We start from the raw sequence: 6,869 nt of genomic DNA on the forward strand, positions 1-6,869 counted from the left end.
CAACACATAACTCCTTGAAGCTATTTATATTTTATGAGTCTTCGTCCAGTCTATGCTGAACTTCGTAGACTTCTCTCCAAAATACTTCGACCTCCTCTGGTTCGGGTGAGTGTTCGACAGTAACTGGAGGGTCTTGGAAGAGTCGAGATGGGTCAGAGAGAAACTGTTGATTTCTTCTGACCCACCTCTCCCTTCGCTCTAGACTTCTCTTAGCGTCAGATAGTATACGTTTTCTCTCAACAATATTCTGCCTGATGGTCAGCCGCTTTGACTTTTTAACTGTGTGATAACGGGTACGGAGTTCGCGCGCGAACTTTCGAACCTTGGCGGTAAAATTCCTGCCAGATGTGATGTAGTCAATCACACATTGAATGCGGGACGCGTACTGTCTTGCCCAGCCTATCTTTATGGCAAGTTGATGCATTCGTCTTTTGGTCTTATGATCAGCCGCTGGTTTTGTTTTACGGTTCGCATCGGCCAAAGCTCTCGCTACATTATGCACACAATAATTGATAGCCCAGAGGTCGGATTCACCGGAAAAATGTCCACGGAGCTCGTCATCCATTTCAGCCAGATCTTTAGGTTTGAGAGAAACCTTGGTGTTGATGTTTCTCCGGATCGTAAAACATCGCTCTTCATCTATTGGATGCCTGCCCGCGGTTGGACTTAGTGTTGTTTTCTTTGTTGCCGGCTTGTTCTAGCTGTGGTAGAGTAGGCATTCCGCTTACATAGCCACACTCGCAAATACTCGCATCGCAGCAGTCTAGCAAGTCGTGATTCAGTTGCTCCGTCCCCCCAAAGGTCGCGAGATCCCGTCGATCCATCGTATTGAATCCATTTTCATTGGCTCCCCCAGCTCTAGATTGGTCGGCATTGTTGGCCGACCCATTGTCGGCCATATATATATGTATTATAAATATAATATTAATAATAATATAATAAGATATCTTTTTATTCTTGCATCAACATGGAATTATCTTATAGGAGAACTTTTTACTGTAAAATTATTTTTCTAATAATAAAAATAATTTGAACTTTTTTAATGTATAATCAAACAAAATTATATAGAAGGTAAATTGTTTCGTCTTTTTTATTTCTCCGTCAACTTTGACTTATGCCAATGAAAAAAGTTTTAGTATTAGAATTGGTTTATCAAATATTAAATATTATAAATGACTAAAACTTCTTTTATTTTCAATGAAAGGTTTTAATATTATGAGTAAATTAATTGACCTTAAGTTCATGAATCTTTCAGTACACTTTCATTAACTTTAAATTACACACATATGTACATTTCGACAATTTCCTAGCATATGGAAGTCGATATGTTCAAGGGAACAAATCTTATTTAGAGCCTTTTGAAGTTATTTGAAAATAATTGTAAAATTAAACGAACTTACCCAACTGAAGTTCAATTATAATTATATGTAGCGCCACTTCCAGAAAGATCAATTGGTAGTAGCCCTTTTTCCTATCAGAATTACCACACGTTTAAAGCTAAAAAAATTACAAAATCGACGCCCTAAAAACCTCCACCCACGATTAGATTCTCACTTCTTCAAAGTGTTGCAGTGTAAATTTGGGAGTCTCTAATTGAGTAGAGAATACAATACAATACAATACAATTGCATTTCACGCCACTTCCTCCAGATCAGTTGGTAGGTGTCGAAAATAATAACTACAACGAAATAAAAGTATTCAAAAATTAGGATTTAAATGTATAGTTGAACGAGACTCTGTATATTGCATGACAAAATGAAAACTGAAATTTAAAGGAATAGGAATACAAGAAATATATATTCTTTGTTTAAAAAACCTTCGCAAAAGCAAATTCTGTATTATTGGCTACGATCGGAAGTTCGTAGAACCTAGCCAAAGTCCGTGTCTCTGCAGTCCAACCCGCTGAATTTCTAATGAAAACTGGACATCTAAATCGCACATTGCAAGGAACACCTAAACCCAACGACTTAAAGATTGGGTTCTAACAGCTCTAAATGGTCTCTTATTTGAAAGAAATAATTCCTCTGTGGAATTTCTGTTAGTCTGGGTTCTTAACAAATAATTTTCCAACGCTGATATAGGACAAATATTTTCATTCTTCCTGTATCGAGGAACAATCAGTACAGGTTGTTTTCTATTTGTAGCCGAAGCCTTAATCCTATCAGTTATCTTAATTTCAAAAACATCTTGCCTTACCAGATCTGTGGGTCCCATGTCTGGTTATACTTTGGAGTAGTAGGCCTTGCCTTAGTTAAACCTGTAAAAAATCTCTTTATATTAACATTTTGGCCAGGATCTGACTCTACTATTAACGTTATCGCCGATCTAAGGCTATTTAGCGAACCAAACTTCGCACTTTTCTTAAACTCATATCTTAAATACGCCAGAACGTCCTTGACTGTACACTTAAAAGGATCGATATATTTACGCTGACCAAACGCCCATCATTTCTTTAAAGCACAATAGTATTGTTTAATCGAGGACTCGCTTAATGAAGAAATTAAAATTTCTATTGATTCCGAAGGTACTTCCCTCCGTTCAAAACTTTTCCGGATAGCACCGCGGAAACCAGGGTAAGCTTCTTCCACAATGAGTGAGGGTCCCTATTTGGAGAAAATAGTAAATTAGTATTTTGATTCAAGATTACGGGTTCTTCCACTAACATGGGAGAAAATAGAGGCAACCAAGTTTGAGATGGCCATTGTGGAACCACTATAATCCTCCTCGCACCCTCGTTTTTAATCTTCTGAAGCACTCTTAATATGATGGAGAACGGAGGGGATGCAAAGAAGAAAAAAATTCTTCCATGAAACTGTGAAAGCATCTATCGTAATACTACCTGGATTTCTAAACCATGAAATATATTTTTCGCATTTTGCGTTAATGCGGCTTGAAAATAAGTCAATCTCAAGTTTTCCAAGAGAATTCAAAATACTTTTGAAACATTTTGAATTTAAGGAATATTCAGTTTCTTGCTGTAATCTACGGGATTGATGATCTGCTTCTATATTATTCTTGGATTTAATATAGGATACAACAACCCAGATATTTCGATCATCACGCCAAGACCTAAGGATGCGCACGAGTTTATTGAGATTTTTCAATCGGATTCCGCCCATTCTGTTAATATAGGTAATTGCTACCGTAATATCAATGCGTAATAAAATATTACAGCCTCTAAGATCTGAGGGAAAGCACTTTAAACTGAAAAGGCAGCCTTTAATTCCAGAATGTTAATAAGCGATTGGTGCTCCTTATGAATACAAAAACCATGAGATCTAACTTCATTACAGGCAATACCTCACCCGGTTAGAGAAGCATCTGAGAAAATTTAAAAAGAATATTCCAAAGAAAGTATAGAGTTTGTTGACTCGGAAGTAATTTCAACCCACCACTGTAAATTAGGCCTTAGATTTCTTGATAAAAATATCTTACTTTCATAGTTATCATTATTTTTTTCTAAAATTAAAATTTTTCATTTTCCAGGACTTTCATGAGTCCAAATGTACTTTGCAGCAGGACCTGTTCGACGTCGGTGGTTTAAACCCATTAGACGTCGATGGCATCAAAAAATGAGATTTCTGACAGAGCGAATTCCTCGAGTTTTTAAAATTATTTATCTGCGCTTTTGGCAGTAATTAAATTGCATAATGTTTCTCTATAAGAAACATTCAGATTTGGTAAAAGCAAATTCTTCCTTATATTCGGTGTATCGGGTTCAAAATCAGCTAGCAAACTTCTTACATCGCCGAGTAACTCCACTAAGGGCTCATTGACATCCAGAGCTTTCAGAAGCTCATTGAGACCATTCCCCACAGCTGCCAGGGACCCTTTGAATTTGAGCTGCTTCTCCGAAATTATGTCTTCCCTCTTAATTACCGACTCAAGATTGATTTTAATTAATAAATCTTCAATTGCAGGATTCAATGTCGGAGGATCGATGTACAAACAGTTTGATGGATGCGGGTATTTAGCCACTAATTTTTCCAAACCCTCTTCAGGGAGACCTTGCTTTAAGATATCACTTCAATGGCTCGCAAACTTGCTCTTGAATGAGCTCTGACAACATTTTTTCTTGAAGAATACGAGTTCCGATAGCTTTTAGCGCATCCTCCTTTAAACCAATTTCGTCCCTAGATGCAGCTGTCGCTTGAATTGCAGCTGAACATGCAGGTGAGACTGACTTCCAAAGAATCTGTTTGTTCTTGTTGAACTGTCATCAAATCTGCTGGAGTTCAAAAATCTAAGTCTAATCTAGGCGAATCTTAAAAAACTATACTGACCTGAAACATGACCGAGATGAGGGAGGTTAGGTGATAACCTGAAAAAGCAGTTCCTATGTACAAAATGTGTTTTATTAAGCAGAGAGTTATAACTTTCACTCTCTTCAGATTCTGGCATCTCATGGTAAAAGTGATAACTTAAACCAAGAGGAATTCTCACGACAAATTTGTCATAGAAATTGTTAGAAGTCATAACTTCTTTAGGAGATAAAAAAGGCTTCCAATCCGTGGTGTTAGGTTCTATAGTCATAACTATATCTTACAGGTTAGAGCGTGAAGAGTAACCTCTGAGGACAAAATGTATGATTGTAAAAATTCATATAGAAGACTCCTTAGATAAAAAAATTAAGGAACTATCCATCGTAACTCATCTGGTATCTTAAAACAAAACAAAATAACATAGGTTATCGGCACTTGCTGCGCTTGCGATATTTCCTTCTATAATTTTTCTTTAATCCTTCTTCCAGAAATCTACGAAACTCTCTTTTTAAATCGAAATCGTTGAATTCCGATGAATGGTCACTTTTTCTTTTCTTATGACCCATTTTCCAGTTTTGATTTGGATAAATCGTCAAAACGTGCATGAGTTCTGATACACAAGAAAAAGTAGTGAGAATCCAATCTTGGGGGGGGGGGGAGGTTTCTAGGGCATTAGCTGTGTAAATTTTTTTTAACCTTAAATGTGTGGTCATTCTGATATGGGAAAGGGATACTACCAATTGTTCTTGAGGAATTGGCGCAAAATACAATTTCAGAATATCCTCTAATTTTACAGTACAATACATTAATATGAAGCATTGGCGGACATTTTATTATAAATAAAAATCTTGTAAGTTTGAGCGCGCCTGCTGCGTGCGACTGTTGGTTCTGGCGCTTGGTGCTCGATCTTGTATTTATCTCGCGCTTCGGGCTCTATTGTACATTAATCTCGCGCTACGCGCTTGGTCTTTATATTTTCGCACATTCTTGCGCAAACATTTTAAAATTAAGACTCAAAACATCCACCACTGTAATTTTGTGATTGTGAACTCTCTTTCGTTAAAAAAGATTAGCTCGAGAGTTTGAGCGCACCTACGGCACGAGACTGAGGGCAATCACACTCCGCGCTTGGTCTTTGCATTTCTTCCGCATTCGGGTACAGACCTTATCAATTATAACACATTTTTATGTAACTCTGCCAGGGATTACTTATTTAAAAATTGCAAAATAAAAAACAAATTGTATTTATCGTGATTATTTTTGTATTTATTTCTTATTTTGCTTTAAATTGGATTCTAAGCTGCTCTGAAACATGTATCATTTCAATAAATGTAAATCATTACAATTCATGACATGCATAACAATTGAATCATACTAATTCTTATAGGAGCTTATGTCCTCTGTCGTCTTTTTTGTGCTTTTTCCAAAAAGTTAATTTTTAATTTTTAATCTTAGGTTTTACGATTCAAAGAAAATCTACCCGTCCTAACGAAAAATAATTAATAATAAATTTATAGATCTTTTTAGGCGAACAACTTTGGTCAGATAATTTATGTTCATACCTTGTGTCATTTTTTCAAACAAATTTAATATTTTTATTTAGAACGTTATTTTTTACGACTAAAGCAAAAACTAACTGTCTTATCAAAAATTATAGCTCTTTTTTGGATGAACAAGTTTTGTCTCATTTTTTCTCGTAGCTTATAGCGAAAAGTGATTCATTCTTAATTCGTAGTTCTTTCTAGGGCATGCAATTTGAGCTTTTTAATTTTTTTTGTATCTTGCATAGTGTGGCCAAAAAATGGAATGTTTGGATTTTTCATTATTTTTGGTACGATCAAGTTTGGAGTGTTCAACTTCTCGACCAAATTAAAAAAGTTGTTATCATAGCCCTATAGAGCTTTCAAAAAGCAAAGTTTTCTTTTTTTGACTTTTTTTCGTATCATGCGTTATTTGGCTTAAATTGTTCATTTTAGTTTGTTTTTCTGGATTTTGAAAATGCTATAACTCTAGTAATTTTTGAATTTTCAAAAAATGGCATGAGGATAAATTGTTAAATTTTTTGAATTCTATGAATAACCGTATAAAGAATTTTTGAATTTTTAAAAAAGTGCTCCCAAAAATATTCAAAATGTGCCCACTTTTTGAATTTTCATCCAAAATGGCTGACTAACGAACTTGACCTTTAGTTTAGGATACTAAATGAGTGTACAAAAGGGCAATCTAATAGATTAATTTTTTCAAAAGTTATCGTCTTCACCGGCAGACAGACATACATACAGTCATACATACAGACATATTCGTAAAAACCTGTTTTCCGGATTCAGGGGGTCTCAAAACGTTGACATTTCACAAAAACTGGGGGGGGGGGTCAAATTGTACACAAATCTAATACCTTCTCTGATGAGAATGTGAAAATCGATTTTTCGCTATACTAAAGTTTTCTGAAGTATTAACAATTTCATCCTGGATTATTATGAATATTTTGGATAATTATTTTTGAGTTTTATTAAAAAATTATCTAGTGGGATAGACTTTCAATTGACTTTTTTAATGCTTCTATAAAATATGAAACTCTAGTCTTGATTTTTAACCCTTTTTACTCAA

The 6,869-nt window shown here is 35.3% G+C and overlaps 1 protein-coding gene across 1 annotated transcript in view; it reads left to right on the plus strand.

Annotated features, from left to right (window-relative positions):
* LOC117168504 overlaps positions 1-6,869 on the plus strand; it is a 17,670-nt gene that overhangs the window by 8,044 nt on the left and 2,757 nt on the right. The window lies entirely within an intron of this gene.

The sequence above is a fragment of the Belonocnema kinseyi genome, chromosome 2 (genome assembly GCF_010883055.1).
Source record: "Belonocnema kinseyi isolate 2016_QV_RU_SX_M_011 chromosome 2, B_treatae_v1, whole genome shotgun sequence".
NCBI lineage: Eukaryota > Metazoa > Arthropoda > Insecta > Hymenoptera > Cynipidae > Belonocnema > Belonocnema kinseyi.